Raw genomic sequence first — 23,599 nt, 5'->3', positions numbered from 1 at the left:
AATTTCCCTGTATACTAAATTGATTCAATACAATAGTAAAACTCACCAAAAAACAACCAGAAGGTACCACACAATAAGGCCAATATTAACTGCAATATATTTAGTAGAAGTAAGATAGCTTTGTTATATGTTACATGAGCAAACATAAAATACATTGGTGTGAAAAACTATTTGCACCCTTCCTGATTCCTTATTCTTTTGCATGTTTGTCACACAAAATGTTTCTGATCATCAAACACATTTAACCATTAGTCAAATATAACACAAGTAAACACAAAATGCAGTTTTTAAATGATGGTTTTTATTATTTAGGGAGAAAAAATCCAAACCTACATGGCCCTGTGTGAAAAGTAATTGCCCCTTGTTAAAAAATAACCTAACTGTGGTGTATCACACCTGAGTTCAATTTCCGTAGCCACCCCCAGGCCCGATTACTGCCACACCTGTTTCAATCAAGAAATCACTTAAATAGGAGCTGCCTGACACAGAGAAGTAGACCAAAAGCACCTCAAAAGCTAGACATCATGCCAAGATCCAAAGAAATTCAGGAACAAATGAGAACAGAAATAATTGAGATCTATCAGTCTGGTAAAGGTTATAAAGCCATTTCTAAAGCTTTGGGACTCCAGCGAACCACAGTGAGAGCCATTATCCACAAATGGCAAAAACATGGAACAGTGGTGAACCTTCCCAGGAGTGGCCGGCCGACCAAAATTACACCAAGAGCGCAGAGACGACTCATCTGAGAGGTCACAAAAGACCCCAAGACAACGTCTAAAGAACTGCAGGCCTCACTTGCCTCAATTAAGTTCAGTGTTCACGACTCCACCATAAGAAAGAGACTGGGCAAAAACGGCCTGCATGGCAGATTTCCAAGAAGCAAACCACTGTTAAGCAAAAAGAACATTAGGGCTCGTCTCAATTTTGCTAAGAAACATCTCAATGATTGCCAAGACTTTTGGGAAAATACCTTGTGGACCGATGAGACAAAAGTTGAACTTTTTGGAAGGTAAATGTCCTGTTACATCTGGCGTAAAAGGAACACAGCATTTCAGAAAAAGAACATCATACCAACAGTAAAATATGGTGGTGGTAGTGTGATGGTCTGGGGTTGTTTTGCTGCTTCAGGACCTGGCTTGCTGTGATAGATGGAACCATGAATTCTACTGTCTACCAAAAAATCCTGAAGGAGAATGTCCAGCCATCTGTTCGTCAACTCAAGCTGAAGCGATCTTGGGTGCTGCAACAGGACAATGACCCAAAACACACCAGCAAATCCACCTCTGAATGGCTGAAGAAAAACAAAATGAAGACTTTGGAGTGGCCTAGTCAAAGTCCTGACCTGAATCCAATTGAGATACTATGGCATGACCTTAAAAAGGCGGTTCATGCTAGAAAACCCTCAAATAAAGCTGAATTACAACAATTCTGCAAAGATGAGTGGGCCAAAATTCCTCCAGAGCGCTGTAAAAGACTCATTGCAAGTTATCGCAAACGCTTGATTTCAGTTATTGCTGCTAAGGGTGCTCCAACCAGTTATTAGGTTCAGGGGGCAATTACTTTTTCACACAGGGCCATGTAGGTTTGGATTTTTTTTTCTCCCTAAATAATAAAAACCATCATTTAAAAACTGCACTTTGTGTTTACTTGTGTTATATTTGACTAATGGTTAAATGTGTTTGATGATCAGAAACATTTTGTGTGACAAACATGCAAAAGAATAAGAAATCAGGAAGGGGGCAAATAGTTTTTCACACCACTGTATAACAAAGCTCTTGATTACTTGTGTTTGTGAAAAACAATGTTTCTGTGCCATCAAGTAAAATGATCTGAATAAATGCTATTGGTATACATTTAGCCCTGCATGTGCTGGGGAATAAATTTATTCTGCCCAGTTTAGAGTTACAGGGAGGTTGTGATTATTCTAGCAGCACTGAGTATAGGGTAAGAAGCAACGTGTTATGTTAGTTCAACGCGGGGTACAATCATACAGACAAGCACAATAAAGACTATGTGGCATACAATCCACTAATTCTGAGAAATAAAGTGGCAATGCACAAGTTTAAGCGTGATTTGCAGTTGCAAACTGATTTTCTGAGTTGGCCCAAATTTAAGCTTCATTGGCAGGTTGCTAGGCCCGATTGCATCTTACGATTGGGTTGTTGTACAATCAGAAAAATTTTTGTCATGTCAGAAATTTCAGTCAGTTGTAGTATGAGCAGTCTTACAACCCGATTTTCTGATAATGCTGCTAATTATATTGTGCATCGATCGTAGTATATTGCACATTGGTACTGCTAGTCATACTCATTTTCAATTTCAAAAATCTAAATAACATTCAGCAACATAATACATCTAAATGGCCAATGACAAAAGCATCTTAGTAAATCTTTACTGGAAGAACATAAAATAAAAACACACAAACTGTAAATTACACAGACTATGTGCCTCTACTTCTCTTTGTAAAATAGACAGGCTGTATTGTTCACTCCTCGACAATTCATATGTACAATAATGTAACTAAGTTGCTCAATACAAAGTCAAACCAGCAGAACCCAAGGATTCTCCTAAGAGACACAGTACCGTAGGAATCCAGCGTTTGTCTCAGGTCACTGGATAGCGTCCATGTCTTGCAACCATGTAACAAAACTGGAAATACCATAACTCTAAAAACTTGAACCTTCGTCTCTTTGCAAAAATACCCGGAGTGCCACACACCCCTTTCCAGCGACCTCATAACACCCCCATGCTCTTTCAATCTGTCTACTGACATCACAAGAGTCGCCGGAGAAATTAATGTCACTGCCGAGGTCAACATTCTCTCTTCAGACAGAAACACTACTGATTGCTGTGCCCAAGAAGTCATTAAAGGATTTTAAAGACTTCTTAATAACCACTTTTTTTCCACCCTCTCAAACGTATGCAGTTTTCAAGAAAACATTTGGGATTAAATCACTTAAGAGATCTGTACATAAACAATGTCTTTGCATCCTAAGAATTACACTCCAAATTTCACTTTCCAGCAACACATTTGTTTCACTACCTCCACATTAGAAACTTTCTTAAACAAAACCTGCCCAATTTTCCTCACCTCCCACCAACCTTAACTCCAGAAAAAATACTTATCAGTCTTGAGAACTCAGACAGCATTTCTGAAATATACAAAAACTTTTTACAGTCCCTCCCTTTCAAAAGATCCCAGAATACAGTGGGAAAAGGATCTCTTACTCAAGATTTTAGAAAAAGAGTAGAAGGCAGCCATGCACAGAATTCACTCTAGCTCCATATGCACAAAACATACAATCATTCAACTTAAAATTATATATATATATATATATATATATATATATAAACTGCTCAAAAAAATGAAAGAAACATTTTGAAAACACATCAGATCTCAATGGGAAAAAGAAATCATCCTGGATATCTATACTGATATAGACTGGGTAATGTGTTAGGAACGAAAGGATGCCACATCGTTTGATGGAAATGAAAATGATCAACCTACAGAGCCCTGACTTCAGACGCCCCAAAATTCAGAGTGAAAAAATTATGTGGCAGGCTAGTCCATTTTGCCAAAATTTAATTGCAGCAACTCAAAATTATGCAGCACTTTGTATGGCCCCTGTGTTCTTGTATACATGCCTGACAACATCGGTGCATGCTTCTAATGAGATGACAGATGGTGTTGTGGGGGATCTCCTCCCAGATCTGGACCAGGGCATCACTGAGCTCCTGGACAGTCTGAGGTGCAACCTGGTGGCATTGGATGGACCAAAACATAATGTCCCAGAGGTGTTCTATTGGATTTAGGTCAGGAAAGTGTGGTGGCCAGTCAATGGTATCAATTCCTTCATCCTCCAGGAACTGCCTGCATACTCTCACCACATGAGGCCAGGAATTGTCGTGCACCAGGAGCCACTGTACCAGCATAGGGTCTGACAATGGGTCCAAGGATTTCATCCTGATACCTAATGGCAGCCAAGGTGCCTTTGTCAAGCCTGTAGCGGTCTGTGTGACCCTCCATGGATATGCCTCCCCAGACAATCATTAACCCACCACCAAACTGCTCATGCTGAATGATGTTACAGGCAGCATAATGTTCTCCATGCCTTCTCCAGACCTTTTCACTTCTGTCACGTGCTCAGGGTGAACCTGCTCTCATCTGTAAAAAGCACAGGGCACCAGTGGTGCATCTGCCAATTCTGGTATTCTATGGCGAATGCGAATCGAGCTGCATGCTGCTGGGCAGTGAGCTCAGGGCCCATTAGAGGACATGGGGCCCTTGGGTCACCCTCATGAAGTCTTTCTGGTTGTTTGGTCAGAGACATTCACACCAGTGGCCTTCTGGAGGTCATTTTGTAGGGCTCTGGCAGTGCTCATCCTGTTCCTCCTTGCCCAAAGGAGCAGATACTGGTCCTGCTGATGGGTTATGGACCTTCTATGGCCCTCTCCAGCTCTCCTAGAGTAACTGCTTGTCTCCTAGAATCTCCTCCATGCCCTTGAGACTGTGCAGGGAGACACAGCAAACCTTCTAGCAATGACACGTATTGATGTGCCATCCTGGAGAAGTTGGACTACCTGTGCAACCTCTGTAGGGTCCAGGTATCGCCTCATGCTACCAGTAGTGACACTGACTGTAGCCAAATGCAAAACTAGTGAAGAAACAGTCAGAAAAGATGAGGAGGGAAAAATGTCAGTGGCCTCCACCTGTTAAACCATTCCGGTTTTGGGGGTCATCTCATTGTTGCCCCTCTAGTGCATCTGTTGTTAATTTCATTAACACCACAGCAGCTGAAACTGATTAACAACCCCCTCTGCTACTTAACTGACCAGATTAATATCCCATAAGTTTCATTGACTTTATGCTATACTCTGATTAAAAAGTGTTCCTTTAATTCTTTTGAGCAGTATATATATCAAGCGCATCTGTCTCATTTAAAATTGTACAAAGTGCTTCCAGGGCAAGATCCAACCTGCAAACATTGCAATCGCGTTCCAGCCTCATTGTGCCATATATTTTGTACGTGCACCAAATTAACATAATTTTGGGCCAAAATCTTTAAATGTCTTGCATAACTAGACCTCAAGACAATTTGAACTGCACATCATATGTGGGGATATTCTGATACTGGTGAGTCAGGAGGCACCAGACAAAAATTCTTATGAACACAATACTAATAGCAACAGCAAATTTAAAATAGTAGTTTACCAGTATTTGCCTGGTTGTCATTTAAATAAACTGGCATTTGTATTCATAAAAATCTAAATTACAATACAGGATTTGAATTAGTTTTGGATAGACATGGGGATTCCTACAGTGCAACAGCATACTGGGGGAAGGTTACAAACTTCGAGGGATTTCTACCTGATTTATCTTACCATGTGCACATTCTAATTTTATTCTCCAACATCTCTCCTATAAATGAAAAATACTGCTTAACAGAAATACTAAAAATTAATATTCAAACATTATAATATCTGCATGGTTGAATTAGTTAATTCCAAAATAATTCAGGATATTTCATTTGAACAATTCTTTAATGATGTTTTTGTAACAACATGTTTTACCATCTGGCCTCTCAGAGAATTCCTTCTGTTACATAAAATGTATATTTGTATCATTAGCTGGCAAAACACTTACTAAAGAGTAATATTTAAATAAAGAGTCAAACTGATTCACATGTCAAATATTGCAAAGCCCTGGGGATTTTAGTATCCAAATCTGTTCCTTTTACACATCTGTACCAACTTCAAAGATCCCCCTGTGAAATCTGTCTTGTCGGTTTTACATTAATCCCTTATTAAAGAAATCATTAAAAATAGCCTTAGTTGTTCTGCCATCAAAGTTTCTTACAGGAGTAATAAAAACTTCATTATCTAGCATGTGTACAAATTAAGAATTACAAAATGAATAGACTGATGTTACTAGTAACCAATTAATTGTAACTGAGTGACTGCATTACAATCTCCAACATACAGTTCAAATATATGAACTACTGAATGTGTTTTCACAATATTCGTGACATGTTAGGGGTTATACTCATGAACATTAGTTTGCAATCAAAAAACCAAATGAACAACGCAAGTTTAATATTTGTAGATTCGTATTCAGTATGGTGTTTTGCCCACAATGCTATACACCTACTTGTCTCTGCAATTAATTTTTTTTGATGCAGTATAGGTCACATTACTCGAAAGGAGTACTGGTACACTAAAACTTTATTTTAGCATTACATATGGAGCAGCATATAGAGCTGCTGATTTCATCATCAATGTACATAAATCAAACAGCCAATTTTCTAGCACTGCAATTCCTTGGTGCAATTTCCTCTCACATTCCACAGTCCTAAGTAAATGATTCTGGATATGTGCAAGGTTTCTTCCTTCTTGACTCTAACCTGTTTACGCCAATTAGAAAATGGAGGTGTGCTCATACAGACATCTGTAGTCATCTATTCAAAGAATGAACACAAAGCCACCTTCCTTTATTGAGGCTGTGCAGTATTAAAAAAAATTATTAATCTCACAAATTACATGTCAAACAATTACAGTTCTCCTTTATTAGATGAAAGTAGCAGTAATGAAAGACTGTGTGTTTTTACCCTTTTTTATGCTAACCATGATTCCAGCAATCACACACTGAAATTCACCTGCCTTAAACACAAACCTTTTCCAGACATGACTTCTACTGTTTTTCTTTTCAAGACATAAATGTGATGCCCTTTTTATTGTGAAAATTTTACTCTTTTTTCACATATTATTGTGAATTCCAAAGGAATATGTCTACTTGCATTCACTTATCAGTGGAGTACCAACATTTACTTGGTACTACCTATATTGCGAAAAAGGTAGTACTGTTACATTTCTGTTATTTTGGTATTGCCTTGGTACTCAAGTATTAGTTCTTGAGACATCATTACAACAGACATAACATTTTTCCCCCTCGATAATATAGAAGACAAACTCGCTGATAGACACCTGCTACCAAGTTGAAATTATAATTCTTGCAATTATGATATTGTGGATTTATGACAATACACAAAACACTATGGCTCTTAATTTACTCTACATCGTGAACCAGGCATTACAGTAATAGCATGTTTCTATTTTATACTGCAAGTCACAGTCAGTGACGGATATAACGTCTGTCCTTACCAGGAAGAGAAATTGCCTGAGATTACTCAGAATATCAGCCCTATGAGAGTGACTGTTCTTGGCTTTCAGTCTGTCAGATAACACAGGCTGTGCACACAAGCTACTTTCAATAGAGCTGTTACATAAAATCCTCAAGTAATATTGGGAGACGTTTATAACACGCTTTCACTCAACATTAAAACAAATTCTTATTTGGAAAATGTATTCTTATTTTTTTTTTATTATGAATCAGGATATCTTTTGTTAATCAGCAGTCATGCACTCATCAAAGAAGGGCATCTCCTGCAGGCGTACCCTTCAAGGAAGACTGGCACTTTTAACACTAGAATTACCAGAGCCTACGAAAAAACTCGTAAATCCGTCCCACCTGAAATCGCTTCTTAAATCCCTTCACACCTCTCCTCTCATGCCTTGATTGAGTATCTGGGAGTGAAGTGAAGTTTTAGAGTGGAAATAATAGATCGTTATTTGGAACACACGCATTTCATGTCTGTTCTGTTTCTACAGCAATCTGTGTAAACACATTGTTAAAACAGAAACTTTTTTTTTTATTCTAGTAGATGACAAAATGTAGGCATAAACTATATAATGTATGAAGCCTGAAGTCCAAATATCAAAGAAACATTTTCACAGAAGGTACAAATATAACACAACAGTTGCGCTTTTATTCAAAAATATAGCTGCAGAAACAAAAAGCCACATTAACATGCGACATTGACACCCGTTTATTATGATTGCCTCCGTGGCGCAACAGATTCAGCTGCCGACTGGGAACCAAAGATCGGGTGTGAATTTATGCAGGAACTGGAAATTTTCTGATGTGGGACCTTCCCCCAGGGAAGAAAGTACAGTGTCAGGTGCTCATTCAGTGTAATAGGAACCATAGCACAGAGAGGTGTGTACACTGCAACAAGTACACGTGTCGAAAATGTAGGAAGGACGGTCCTTGGGTGTGTGGGAACTGTTAATATTTGAATGTGATGATTTTATATAGCACGGAATGGAAATCAGCACTTCTTAGCACTGCACCATGCAAGCTGTCATATCAATCGCCTACTGTAACTTGCTTTCTTTTTTCTTCGGTTATACAGGTAGTCTTGAATAGAAGTGCACTCGTTTTGTTATACTTTTACACCAACATATGTTCCTGTGATTGAGCATGCTCAAAAAATACACGTGTAATGCCACGAAAAGTGCACGCAGACACTTCATTTTGCAAACATTGGTACGAGAATGCAGTCACAAGTAAACTGCAGAGCTATAGCGCGTCTTTATGTGAAAACAGCCATGTCAGATGGGGTTGTATGGATTGATTCTGAACGCGACTGAGAGAATGAAAAGTGAATTAAAAAAAAAAAAGCTAACTTTTATAAGGATCATAAATTACACCGGCTGTTACAGACTGAAATCAAATGTATGCTTTTATTCTAAAATAGTAAGACTAAGAGCAGTTTACTTCTCAAAACAGAGTAGTGCAGGTTCGAACTCGCGACCTTTTGGTTCCCAGTCGGCAGCTAAATCTGTTGCGCCACGGAGGCAATCATAATAAACGGGTGTCAATGTCGCATGTTAAGTCGGCTTTTTGTTTCTGCAGTTATATTTTTGAATAAAAGCGCAACTGTTGTGTTATATTTGTACCTTCTGTGAAAATGTTTCTTTGATATTTGGACTTCAGGCTTCATATATTATATAGTTTATGCCTACATTTTGTCATCTACTACTAGAATATAAAAAAACGTTTCTGTTTTAACAATGTGTTTACACAGAATACTGTAGAAACGGAACAGACATGAAATGCGTGTGTTCCAAATAACGATCTATTATTGCCACTCTAAAACTCCACTTCACTCCCAAATACTCAATCAAGGCATGGGCTGAGAGAAGTTCGTGCACGTTCTAAATTGGTGGGGGGATGGAATAGCCGGCTGCTTCTAGCTTCTCTTTATCAGCACATTTAGAGGACAAAGGATGCTGGCGGAGAGGTGTGAAGGGATTTAAGAAGCGATTTAAGGTGGGACGGATTTACAAGTTTTTTCGTAGGCTCTGGTAATTCTAGTGTTAAACATCATTTATGAAATACAGTAAAATTTGCATCTTTACACAGAACTAGCAACAGCATCCAGTATTGCATGGGTAAGTAGTTTTAAGATAGAAGTGCATAACTTCTATAAATGGTGCTTCTCAAAGTGTACTCTCCCAAAGACAAATTAAATTCATCTGACATATTTCAGGGCTCAAAATCTGAGAAAAGTCATTATCCTTAAAACTCACTGCAGTAAAAAGAAGCAGGGTACTCCCCCCCCCCAAAACAAAAATTTGGGCTCCAAAGTATTATATTATCTCTTCCTGACAAAGAGGGATGTGTGTGCAGAATGTTGTTCAGACTGAACCAAGGGTGTGGGATGGAATAAAGAACAAAACACATACATACACACACAGAGCTTACAAAAAGCCAAATTTCCCATTGACGGCAACTACAGTTCCATCTATCTTTATATACAGTATTAGACAATTAAAAAAAACCTTATTGGAGCATCCCTAATATTCAAGGTATACCAATCACTGATTTCATTTTATTGGATAGGCCAATTCCAATGCTGATTTTTTTTTCTTTTATCCCTTTAAAAACCATTTTGCACTAAGCTTCTGCATAACCAGATGCATAGAAGCTTTATGTCCTATATTGAAGTGTTAACTTTGGTATTTTTATTATTAAACTATAGACCATAGGTATTAACTGTTTCTGCCATGTTCTTCAGTTTTTGTCTTGCAACATCTTCTCCCCCAAGAATCTTTACCATCTCAGACAGCATGGGCTGAATGCTGTTCATTTCTGCTTGAGCTGAACTGCATGGTTCCTGGACTGATTTACCAAAGAAGTAAATATTACCGATGTTGTCGGGAAACAATAATCGCATCTAAGTGAAGATTTTTATGGATATTTCATAACATTTGAAAACCGTTACAATGTTTTCATCTTTATTTTTAATAAACTGACAGTGCGAAACCAACTTTTTTATATGAAAAAATTCTCTAATCAAAAACAATCTACTGTATAGACAGCTCATCAAAATTGATGTCACGCAATAAATTTCTTAACTCCTCAATATATCACAACCTACACGAAATCGCAAATTTCAGAAAAAATTAACTACCTAACAAGCTACATCGTAATATCGGCATGAAAACAAATGACTGCATCTCTAAGCATGTAAATAGTAGGGTAAAATCCTTAAGACCGTAAGAGTGCTTCCCCTTTGAAAAATCAGCTGTCATTTTGTAAACAATACTGAAGACCAATTTGAGACATGAAGAACATGCCTAAGTAGACTGTTTCCGCACGAAGTACGTACCCAAATGTTTAAAATTTGAAAGTGGTGTTAAAAATGTGCCCTGCAGAGCACATATAATTCTTTTTTCTCCAGAAAATTGCACTTGTCCGCGGACAACTGAAACCAGAAAAACACGCTTGTCTGACGGTCAATTTACCTGTGTCGGATGAGACGGGCGTTGGATTTCCACACCCCTGTCTTAATAGCCTTTTTGGATATCTACAATACAATTTAAGAGATCTGAAATACATTTGAAAATATCTCAAAATCACTTCCTGCTCATTTCAAGGTATCTCAAATAAATTTTAAGATATCTTATAAAAAAAACAGGAAGTCCCATTGAAAAAATAGGCAGTTTTACAGGAAGTGATTTTGAGATGTCTTGAAATGTACACACAGTTATTTTGAGATATCAGAAAATGTACTTGAGATATCTTGAAATGCATTTTAAATATCTCAAAATGTACTGCAGATATCTTAGTTTAAGATATCTCAAAGAGAGTTCCAGATAACTTAAGAAATAAATTGCATTTTAAGATATTCCAGCAGTACAGAGTACAAGGCAGAAAACAGTACATCAAAGGGCCCAAACATTCACACTCAAATAGTGGTAAAGTTGGAACTACCATTTAACCCAATTTGCACATCTTTAGGGATGTTGAAGAAAATACACAGAACCCAGAGGTAAACCCATTTAGATACAAGAGAATGTACAAACTATACAATGACCAGACACGGCACTGATGAAGCAATAGCATTTAGACACGTCACTGGTTCCATGCATGCACACAGGACTCGTTTAGAATCATCAGTTAGCCGAACATGCAGTACTAATAATTTATATCTCTCTATTATAAAAAAAAATCTTGGGACGAGACTTTTTATCATGCGACGAGACATGATCTTTTGAAGAGAGATCTGTTGAAGAGAGACAGAGAGATACTTTCATGTCCCGCGAGACGGTCAAGTCATGCCCTATTTACAACCATTTTCAAACAAGACCACAGTCATCTAACCTCTCAGTTGTTGGAATACTTTTAGCAAACACACTTCCGGTGCTCTCTGGTCTTAAAAAATGTATACGTTCTAGAACAGGCATGTCAAACACGCGGCCCGCAACAGAAATCTGCGCGGCCCGCATGACAGATCCTAGTTAGCACTAAACTTGTACAAAATGATTACTATCGTTTGTGATTGAATCATTCTGCATCTTCGCCGTTACTTTTTGACTTTTCTTACTTCTGCCTTCTGACAAAAGCACGTTTTCCCATGGCATTACAGTACCGGAAACATCATCTGCTAGTATAGTTGCAGCCGCAAAGTCGCAACTGAAGTGCTAGGCTGCGGTCCGCGGCACACTACCAGCCCGCGAGAGAACTGCCAGCAACGGAGACTCACTCAGTGAAGGGCTACAGCAAAGAGACTGCCCCCTTCACTGAGGACACTTTTCAGAACTCTAGGCGGGCGGGGCTTTGCAGTGGCGCAGAGAGAGACCGCGGTGAGATAGTATTATAACATTGTATTTTTATGTTTCTACAGTTTCCCCATATGACACGAGTCCACAGAAATCTTGTTACTATGAAGTACACTCAGCAGCAGATACTTTCATTACAACGCAGCGACCTTGAAATGCTTGAATGAAGCATCCACAAAGCAGTTAGTTCTGTGGTCACAACTCAGTTGTGGACATTTGCACAATGATCCCCAAACAGAAACACTGTAAAAAACTGTTCTTTCTTCGAACTTTCCTCATACTGTTTTTTTGCTGTTTTTGTTTTGTGTGGTTTTAAGTGATACCTTTTCCTTATTGCTCATCAACATTCGAAAAATATTCATTAGAATTTAACTCATTGTAACCCTTCTATAGAAACAGCATACTTGTTATTTACAAACAAGGAGAAAAATCTTAGGTTGCAAACGTATGTGAACTGCTGCATTTGAAGACGCCGAAAAAGCCGTTTTTATGTGGTTGCAGTGATGCTTGTTCAAGAAACATTCCTATTAATGCGGCACTCATTCAAGAAAATATGAGGTTTTTAAACTCTCTTGGGACCCGGACAAACAATCTCACAATCGCTTCGGGACGCACTTCTGCGTGTCGTTCCCGTTGGGTGGGGGGATCCCAGATCCCAAAAGAGTTCAGAAACCTCACAATATGAAGAAGAAGAAAAGGATGATTTGGCTTCTGATTGATAACTGTGCTGACCACAACATGCTTCCGCATTTTGATAATGTTCACGTTGAATTCCTCCCACCAAATTGCACGGCAGTGCTTCAGCCATTGGATTTGGGCATCATTCGCACCCTGAAAATGTATTATCGCAAGGAAATGCTGAGAACAATTCTCGTCAGCATAACTTGTAGACAGGAGAAGATTAAAATAACGCAAAAGAAGCTATTGAAGCTGCTTCCGTTTCCAACATCCTATCTTTGTGAGGCACATTTTCTGCAGTGACAGCAACCAAAATGAGATTATGGAATAGACTGAACATAAGCAACACACTTCGCATGTCACTGTCTTCCATTGTCCCCAGATGGGATCATCTGGTTGCAGGAAAACAAGCTCAGGGCTCTCACTGATTTTTTATTATGGTAAGCTGTATAATTTCTATTACTAAATTCTAACTTAATAAATGTAATGTAAATTGTGTATAAAACTGCCCTACAAACCCGCCTGGCATCGAGAGTACTGTCTATGTTTGGAAGCACTTACCTTTGTGAGCAATTGTTTTCATTAATGAAAGCTACCAAAACCCCACATTGCTCAAGACTTACTGCCGAGCACCTTTCATCCCTCATAAAAGTTGCAGCTGCACAAGATTTTAAGCCTGATATTGACAAACTGGTTACTAACAAGAGATGCCAAGTGTCAGGACAAAAGAAATAGATCTCACACTGTAAGACTCCTATATAAGCAATGAATATAATGAATATAATATAATAATATAAGGACTTAGCTAAGAGGCTAAGACTCTAATCGTACGCTGCTGTACGGAGATTGTATGGAAATAAATTGCTTTTCTTTAAACATTAAGTGTTACATTTTTTAAAGTTTTCAGTATTGGAAAGAAAGCTACAGTAACTTTGTATAATAGTATTTGCTACAGTGTGGCCCACTGATGCACGTATGGCAGTCGAAGCGGCCCACCAATGGTAGTGACTTTGACATGCCTGTTCTAGAAGACACATCAACGACTACGCGAAGAAGAAAGAGCAACGCACCGAAGAGAGACCCAAAAGCGTTGGAGAGAAAAGAATGCAAAAAAGAACAATAATAATCTAAATGAAAATTCTGAAAATAGCCCGGACCAAGTGGAGTTGAAAACCTCGTAGGTCAAATCAGGGTCAGAAATAAAAGACAACAACATGTAAAATTTTAAACAGGCGACAAGAAAGGTAATGTAATACATATTCCGCAAATAACATTAGACACAAAAGGAGATCTTGATATGCCATTCGTAATAAAACGTTTACAGTTTCCTGTGAGAATAGCTTTTGCTATGGCAATTAACAAATCTCAGAGACAAACATTCAAAAAAGTTGGTTTATTTATTAGAAAGACAGAAACAATATTCACTCATGGGCAGTTACACGTTGTGTTATCACGATGCAAGACAAAACACAGAATCAAAATTCAATGCGATCTTGAAGAAAAGTTCATTCCAAATATTGTTTTTAATGAAGTTTTAAAGTAAAAGTGAAAATAATGAATATGTAACAATTCCCATGAAAATAATCTCTTTAAATTGTATTTCCGGTTAACAAAACACAGGGGTTGGCGAGCGAAGCAAGCAGGGGTAGAGCCGCCTAGTCATAAATAAAAAAATATTTTAAACATTAATAAATTATTAATTAATGTCCTTTAATGTGACAAATACATAAAACGTTTACAAATGTAGTAAGAGACAATTCTGTTTTCAGTATCTCCTCTGCCCAGCATTTTTCATGGCCCCCATTCAATCAATGGTTAAGAAAACAGAGAATGTTGGAGAAAAACGCGCTTCATGGAGTACATAGGACCTCGAGACACCAGACTATGCAATACAGTGATATGGTTTTTGTATCTGACCCAGCTGAATTATCTGGTAAAAAGGAACCTAGAGATTCCTCATCAGTTCTGGATAAATACAAACTACAGTAATTGTGAAACAATAAATTAGTATGTTTCTTAATAAGAAACAGTGGATCACTAGTTACAATATATTCAGAATTTACTAAAGGTTCTTAGTAATAATAATGTTAGGTCAACAATATGGAAAAAATATAAGAAATGCAGTCAAAAACAGATGGTTACAGAATACAAACTTGATTGATCCTGCTCCACTTCTTTACTTTTAATTAATTAGGTCTGGTACAAATAACATTTAAAGACTCATTTAAAAAACAGTTAGAAACAGCATACTGTGGCAGACAGTTTGCATATTTTCACAACCAGTCCAACGAGGATGCTGTATCCATATGGTATTAAACAAAGTAGTATTGTTCAAAGTTCAGTCTTTCATATACTCGTACCACCAAAGCAGGTTATCAAGCTCTAGACTTGAGACTTAGTGCCTTCCTGTACAACTAGATGTTGAGCAGACTGGAGGCATCACTACCTCTCTGTGCTGATCATCAACAAAGGAACCTAATAAAAAGGTTTGCTAAATCCCATATTGCATTTCTTGTTTATCTATGACTATGTGGTCAAAAGCATTTCAAACTTCACCATGTGCTGATAACACCACATTTGTAAGGATAACCACAAAAAATAATGTAGATTTAAAGAGAAGACATTTGCCTTTTGACACTGAGGTGACAACAGTTTAACCTATAAAGTCAAAATCAACAACATGGTCATAATATTCATGAAGAGTGTGGGAGACTACATCTTCTACATCAGTTGTGCACAACACATCAAAGCTACCGCAAAAAGGTACGCTATAAGCTTTTAATTAAGAAAACCTAGATGTCTTTACTTATGTTCACCGACTGTGTATTCAATAGGGCTGCAACGATTAGTCGACGTAATCGACGACGTCGACTACAAAAAATTGTCGACACGGATTTTTTATTGTCAACGTGTCATAAACAGAACCTTCAATAGAGGCTCCAGTCACAAAGAACCACATTAGTTTTTGTAACTGCAATACACTACGTGAACATCTGGGGGCAGTATCCAGGGCTGTGGAGTCAGTAGATAAATGCTCCGACTCCGACTCCTCAGTTTCTAAATCTTCCGACTCCGACTCCTCTGTATGTATATACTATGCTAATGTATTTTCTACATCCATTGAAGGAAAGGAAGGCAACATACATGTCATTTCACCACAGAACTACTGGCTAGGAAGCCAACACTCTACTATAATGCCAGATTAAAGACAAACACAATGAAAACAAGGTTTTTTTTTTTTTAAACAAGTGTCTGGATAGTAATAGCAGGCATAAAAATCAGGAACAGGAAATGTATTGGTTCAAAAATACAAACCACATTCTTCGGTAGTTTTAACTTTTATAACAAAAAAAAAAGCTTAACTATATGAACTAAAAACAATATCTGGAAAACCTATATTAAACTTGGAATACAGTTATAGTTAAAGGAAAGGAAATAAATATGGCAGCCTCCATATTCCTCTGACCTCGGGTTCCCTTTAAATGCAATCTAAAATCAGTGTAGAGTTCTAAGAAACAGAATTGCTTCTGCCAGATCCTCTTTCATAGAGCTCTTAAATTTGATTTCATTATTTTCAGAGCTGAAAATAATCTTTCAACACTGACTTGGGTGGGTGGCATTGCCGTTACAATTCTAGCCACATCACCAATGATCTCTGGATACACAAGGATGGCTTCTTCAACACTAAGTTTTGATAAACGATCATACTTTTCAACTTCCTTTAGTTCTTTAAAAAACTCCTGCCGGAATTTTTTTATTTGGACATTGACTGGTTCTTTATTGCTTATGCGACGTCGCTTTCCTTTTCCTTCCATTTTGTCCAAGAAGGAATCAAAGTCTAACTCTTCATTTGAAGAGGATGATCCTGAGTTACCACTAGTGCTTTGAACTTCCTCCTGTGGAGGTATTTCAGGTAGTAATCCCCTCATGCGAACTGCTACTGCAACTTACAGTTGAATGCAAATGCAAGAAGCTGTTCCACCAAGTTCTTCTAAGCTCTTATAGCAGAGAGAGGCAGAAGCTGCTGCTTTTTCCTTAGTGTTCTTATCTTGTGAAGATAGGGCAGTGGAAGGTTGAAGGAGGAGGCAGGGGGGAGGGGCACTTCAAGGGAAATCATGAATCATGTTTGAATCCCATAGTCAGGCTTAAAGTTTAAGTTTATTCCCTTCACTTATACAAGTGTCTCTAGTCCTGCAAAAAACATTTACCTAATTATCAGCGAGAGTTAAGGCCCCCAAATACGCAGCGATCCGTGGCCGATTTTGCCACCGACCGATGTGCGTGTACAATCGCGGCAACTGATTGGCAGCCGCAGATTGCGGGTGTCCACATAGACGGGCAGATCCAGCTTGCCGAAAATCTCGACCACCGACCCCATCCAAAGTAATGTGATGCCTCTGTCTGCTGCAGTGGCTGTCTCCTCTGTCAGCCAGCCGGAAGTTTAGTGCATTGTGTCACTCACCGGCCAGCTGATCAGCAGAACGAGCCTCTGCTGGAGACCGGTAGAGATCTGTGCTCGGCTCCTTCGGCCCCCTTCACTAGCGCATAGCGAAGGGGAGCCGTTGGAGCTGAGAACACACCAGATGATTTTTCAGGCATTTGACGCGTGATGACTCGTTGAACGGCCGAAAAATCGGCAGTGCATCTGTAAATGTATGGGGGGCTTTAAGCTAGGTTCACAGTTCCCTGTAACAGTGGAACATGACACAATGGAAAGCGGTGCCGCACCTTACCTGTGCATTACATCCCATATAGTGACGCTTACAGTCAATGAAATGCATGCTTCATGGTTACTTGACATGTTCGTTTTGTGGTAACATTATGCACTGCATGCATTGGGCTTTATTCTTACAGCAGAGAAGTAGTTCATTATGACTGTTTGTGAATTGGGACATTTCAACTTACTTTTTTAATTCCCATTTAAATTTAGTAGGAGTCAGAGTCGGTTAACTTTTTGCCAAAATTGTCTCCGACTCCGACTCCACAGCCCTGGCAGTATCATTTGTTATTGTTTGTCAAGACTGCACACAGTCCTACCAACTAAGAACATCTGAGGAGAAGAAGAATATAGAGGAAAATAAACGTGGTTGCAATGGCGAGTCGGATAGAGGAGGGGGAAGGAGATGGAAAAAACTGAGACAGAAACTTTCTAAAGTGTGGGAGCACTTCACCGAAAAAAAGTTGAATGCAGATTATGCAAAGTGGACCTTTCTTTTCACGGAAGCACCACCGCAATGCATGAGCATCTGAAAAGCAAGTATCCTGGAGCTGTGATGCCGCCGTCTCTTGAGAGGTAAGTTTTAGCGAGTAAAGTTAGTGCCACGTGTTAACATTGATGTTTGTACTAGAACGTGTATATCAAGGTTTCGACAATGATAGTTAACCCTTAAACTGCCACATACTTGGGGGTTAATGCACCCCTGGAAGGCAAATACTTTTTAGTTGCACTTTTTAAGTAAACGTCACAATTCACAAAGAAAATGTGAAATTTTAACAGAACACATTTTTTTTCATGCAAAGAGCATCATAATTACTGCAACACTGATCATTTTACACACTGCAAATGAACTGTAAAAACTATTAAAAAAATGACTGCAACAATCTATTATTATATGCTCAAGGTGCAACTGAAGCCATTGATGAAATTCATTAAATCACAGAGCCAACTGCGCTTAAACTGGTTGCACGCAAACACACAGAGGCCAACGCTGATGCTGGCAGGCTCGTCTAGTGGAGCGGCTGAATCCCAGAGACAGTGGTCATGAGCTGGCTGCTCAACAAATGTACGGCACTGACTGATCAGCTCCGGCGTGCTGGCAAATTGCTCTGTGAAGCGTCTATAGCCAGTTGCAGCATTCAATGAAAGTATGTCGCCGAATATACTCGGCCCCTGCGTGCTGACAAATTGCACTGAGACACAACTACAGCTGCTTGCAGCATTCAATGAATATACAGTACATCGCAGAATATACTCGGCTCCGGGATGCTGGCAAATTCCACTGAGAAACAACTTTAGCCGGTTACGGAGTTCAATGAATGTATGTCGCCACATATACTCGGCTTCGGTGTGTTTCCAAATTGCACTGGAAACCTACTCTAGCCGGTTCCGGCGGTTTAAGGGCTCATTTATACTTCACGCTCAGAACGCATACGCGCCCGCATCATGGCTGCCACGCGTTCCCAGCGTTCATTTCACGCGGCCTCTGAGCAGGTCTTCAGAAATTAAGGCGACGCGTGCGCGAGTTGCAGTACCAGCAAAAGTCGGGGCGCAGTGTGCTAAAAGTCGGAACGTCACGTCAGAGTCTCTGTTTACTATCTACATGTGACAGCAAGCCTCTATGGAGATAATTCGGGGATCGATGTGCGCACTTTGCTGTTTGATGAATGGCTCAAATACAGCGCTATACATTATGTAGCCGATGTGAAGTTGCAAAAAAAAAAAATAGACGGCACCAAAGATGGTATGTGAGACTTTTAAAATGTATTGTGTCATTTATATATGCGTTTTTTATTTTTTAATTTTTGCAACTTAACAACAGCAACATAATGTATAGCGTTATATTTGAGCCACTGAGAAAAAAATTAAGGACACGGTGAAAACGTGTATTTTGTGATTAAAGTGGAAATTTCGCTTTAATCTCAAATGTCCACTTTAACCTCGTAGTTTACTTTATCATTAAAGCAGACGGTCGTAAACGTCATCCCAGTTTTTCCATCGCTACGAGCTTCTTGGACCTGACAGCAGGTAAAGTAAAACAATAAAAAATAGATGGCACAAAAGATGGTATGTGAGACTTTTAAAATGTATCGTGCCATTACGATCGGGAATATGCGACGCTTGAATATAAAAGCACCACGAATGCATCTGTATGTCGCCATTTTGCTTCAGCAGCGGAAAGCAGCAATAGATCGCCAAACAGAACAAATTAAATGTATGATATTCCAACTCTCTGCACATTTAGAATCTTTAGATTTATACTTGATATCACTTTCATGATGGAATGCATTAAAATGTGTATGTTACATTTTACATATAATTTCGTTTAAATAATGAATACTGTTAATAAATACACACATGGGGGAATAATTACACACATGGGGGTGTCAAGGTGGCGGAGCGATAGCACTGCTGTCTCGCAGGGGAGTTATGTTGCTGGTATTCCACACTGTGCTCCGGTTTCCTTCCAAAGATATGCAGATCTGGGGATTTGGTGCCGCTAAAATGACGCTAGTGTATGTGTGTGCTTGTATTCACCTTGCGATGAGCTGAGGCCTCGTCAAGGGACTGTTTCTCACTCGTGCCTAATGCTTCCTGGAATGGACACATACATCCCTGGATTTATGGATTTAATCAATAAACATCCTTTTCAGAGATACTGCGGTAAGGTGTTATCGGAATTTAATAGGTGTTTTAGGCAATTCACAACACAGAGAAGCCGAACATGTTCTCACCGCGATAATATCTCGCACTGCCACCTGGTGGATTCCTCCAGATTTAAGTAAAGTACGCACGCAAGTATAAATACTACAACGCTTGTGTAACAGGAGCATCCGCTGTAACATGCGTTGCGTCACGTGAAGTATAACTCCAGCCTAAGGGTTACGTGGACATAATTTCAGTTATGTTTACTAACGTGTTTGGAGCTATAGTAAAGCAGTGAAAAGCAGCAGCTGAACCGTCCTAGTTTTTTTTTCTTCTTTTTTAGTATAATATTTGAATTCATATGAATAGTAAACCATCTCTAACGTTAGGTAACTTGTGTTTTGGAGTATATCAGTAATTAGCTTTTTACATATTTTAGTCTGTTATTTTTTTATTATGGCATAATACAGTACATGATGTGATAAACTACAACACTTTTCGTTCAGAGTGCGATGATTAAAACATCTTTCTCTGTCTGCAAAATCATTCTTGTGTATTCCTGCTACCTCTACTCCCTCTGAGCGTCTCTTCTCAGCAGCTGGAAACACTGTCCCAAAGAAGAGAGGCAGCCTCACACCAGAGCATGTCAAAATGCTCACATTCCTGCACTGCAATCAGGAATATATGAACTAAATCTTTTATAAACTGTACAATATTGTTTAATTTTATTTGAATTGAAGCTTTACTTAAACTTTTGGACTTTAAGACACACCAGTGGCCAGTTTTGGTTAAGTTAAATGCACTTTTTTTGTTTAGACTATGTGCACTTTAGTTTGTATTGTTTAATGTATTTCTCTTTTATTGTGATGGTCACGCTAATATAAAACATCTGATTATTTTCAAATTCATATGTTTCATGTTGTTATTTTAATTTGATTATTATTAATTTTAATCGTGTTAATGCAGAGACAGCAGGGTGACATTCAAAGGTGGACAGACGTGAGCAGATGAGGTGCACTGGAGCCCAGAACAGGATGTGCAACCACAGGTCGCAGGCATCAAAATGGTCTGACATGAAATTATCATGACTAATCGAAAAAAAAATTTTGAACAATTAGTCGACTACCAAAATAATCATTAGTTGCAGCCCTAGTATTCAATACTCACTGTTTACATTACATCCTTGCATAGTACTTGTTATACTCAGCTCTGGTAAAGAGGGCACAGAATATTACTGGTAAACAGTTCCCTTCGGCTCCAGGCATACATAACAATTGTTACCTTAGAAACAAAAACAGGCAAATATCATAAAAGATATCTACAATCCTACAAAGTCACTTTTCTCCCTCCACTGTTCTAGCAAATGGTGAGGGACCATGAATAGCATTCCTGGATTAATGGGAAGTTTTAATTCACAGGTTTTAGGAATACTCAACAGCCATTCATAGCCACTAATTACATAGTGTTTCTGCTACTGCCATCTGCATTTGGTACATACTGTTGTTACTGTAAGTATTGTATTCATTGCTTGTTGCTGGCACTGTATCACGGTCATTAAACTGTGGGAAACATGCATGTTACAGTTTCAATGTATTAGGTACAGATGACAATTAATTTGAACTTGACCTTTACCCTTGTGCCTGATGATGCTGGTTAAGGCTTCAACCGCACTGAAAATAGCACATACAAGTGATAAATGGATAGAAAGATTTACCAGCTTCTCTGTATTAATTAATATGTTCTATTTAGGAGAACATATGTAGCTATTAAAGCAAAGAAAAATGAAAAATCAAGGTAAATGTTTATACTAGGTAAGCAAAAATGGGCAATGCAAACAGTTGCTTCAGTAATTCCTCAATTTTCTCAAGGCGACCCAAATGGTTTTTTTTTGGGTTTTTTTTTTTTAAAACGACACAGTTGGGAATGTATGAAACAATGAACAGGAAGGAAGGAGGCAACAGTTGATCTTGTGGTTGTAAGCTACCATTTACTGTATACTAATTTTTGGCAATCAACATTACAAAGTGTTTACGATTACTGTGCTAGACAGATGAATGATAGCCTTTTCTGAATTTCTTAGGATCTCAAAATCATGGAGGATAAAATCAAGCTGAAATATTGATGGATGTGGATTTAAAAAAGGTTGTTACAAATACGTTTCAGTGTAAATCTGACAATTGTAAATTTGCTTTGTTGGAATATACATATTATAAATGCTACTACTTAACCAAAACACTGCACAAAGACATGACTGCAATAAGTTATTTAAATAAACTGCTACACAAAGTATATCCTTCCAAGTTATAAAGAAGGTTCGCCTCTTGAAATGTGCACAAAGTCCAATGATATCCCATGAGTCTCTGGGGCTGCATGCATGATAATGTAAGCGAAGATTCTGTGGTAACTTTGCCAAGTGATTCATCATTGACAGCTGTAAATCAGCAATGTAAACCTTCAAAAATATGTAATTTGTATGAAACCTGAAATGATCTAAATAACTAAACAAGAAGACACTGTAATTTCTATCCTTGTACACATTTTGAACGTAATAAGGGATATACAAATGTCACATTATTTTGTTACTTGAAAGTGCTTTAAAAGTTATCAACATAAAACTGATGATCCAAGTTGATGATAATGCACCAAATACAATAAACATCGTTTCCTGACATACATAAGGTTATTTACCTTAAAGTTTACTTGGCCCTCTTATGACTAGATAAAGCAGAATGCTCAACTTTATGCATTATACGGTTAGACATACTTGTGCTGTTTTCATTATAACAGCTCATCTACAGAGGTTTGTTGTGATATCTGTTCCAAAGCTTAAATGCTTTAATGAAGCATCTCACTGCTTCACTATATATTCCAGGTAAATTCGCCATAGCACTATCTTCAGTTAAACACTGCATGCTAATATAATTACAGCTTTAAACCTACCTGAAAGTCCGGATTCGTATCCAAAATGGAGGCCTGCTTAACTTCTCTTCATTTATGCAGTAATATGGCAAACATTAAATAATATAACACTGCAAGCAAATTGTCAGTATTTTTTAACATATAACTACCAGCGACTATGATGATATAAATCTATATAAGAGTCGGTGCCTTGTCAAAGATGCAGATATTAGTATATACAGTATAACACACTAGCCACCGGCTCTTCTGTACTTCGTAAACTCACTGACGTGGTAACACAGTGAAATGCTACCAACCCTGCTGCCTAGAGACCACCCTGATAGGCAGCCTCAGTAACCAATCATACTTCAGAAGAAGGATAACACGGATATTCAATCAATATTTCATTTAACTTCCGCCAAAGAAAATGATTGGGGTTTTTTTCTTGCGTCTTTTTTTTACATTTTTGTGAGGTAACACAGATACAAATTGAAGTACGTTAAGGAGATAATAACGTTTTCACGTTTTCCCTTCAATATCACCAGCAAAAAGAGGTGTGATCTGTAGCTGACACGAGAACCAGCCATTCGTGTGCGTCGATTTTCGAAAAAGGCGGTGCTAATTATTAAATCGGCCTCTGGCTAGTCGTGCCCAGACAGTGCATTTCCTGAAACGAATTCGTTTTGTGTTGGAGTG

General features: G+C 38.5%; 1 protein-coding gene across 5 annotated transcripts in view; it reads right to left on the bottom strand.

Annotated features, from left to right (window-relative positions):
* gbf1 (golgi brefeldin A resistant guanine nucleotide exchange factor 1) overlaps positions 1-23,208 on the bottom strand; it is a 334,724-nt gene extending 311,516 nt beyond the window's left edge. For 3 of the 5 annotated variants that reach the window (XM_039753111.1, XM_039753119.1, XM_039753121.1), the window contains exon 1: positions 22,946-23,207. The gene's annotated coding sequence lies outside the window, so the exon portion shown is untranslated. Of the gene's footprint in view, positions 1-21,172; positions 21,287-22,945 lie in introns of all 5 variants that reach the window. The other 2 variants (XM_039753118.1, XM_039753120.1) reach the window with 2 other exon arrangements.
* Positions 23,209-23,599: the final 391 nt, after the last annotated feature.

This window comes from Polypterus senegalus, chromosome 1, assembly GCF_016835505.1.
Source record: "Polypterus senegalus isolate Bchr_013 chromosome 1, ASM1683550v1, whole genome shotgun sequence".
Classification (NCBI taxonomy): domain Eukaryota; kingdom Metazoa; phylum Chordata; class Cladistia; order Polypteriformes; family Polypteridae; genus Polypterus; species Polypterus senegalus.
Note: the sequence above shows the minus strand (reverse complement) of the source record. Positions and strands in the feature narration are given on the sequence as shown.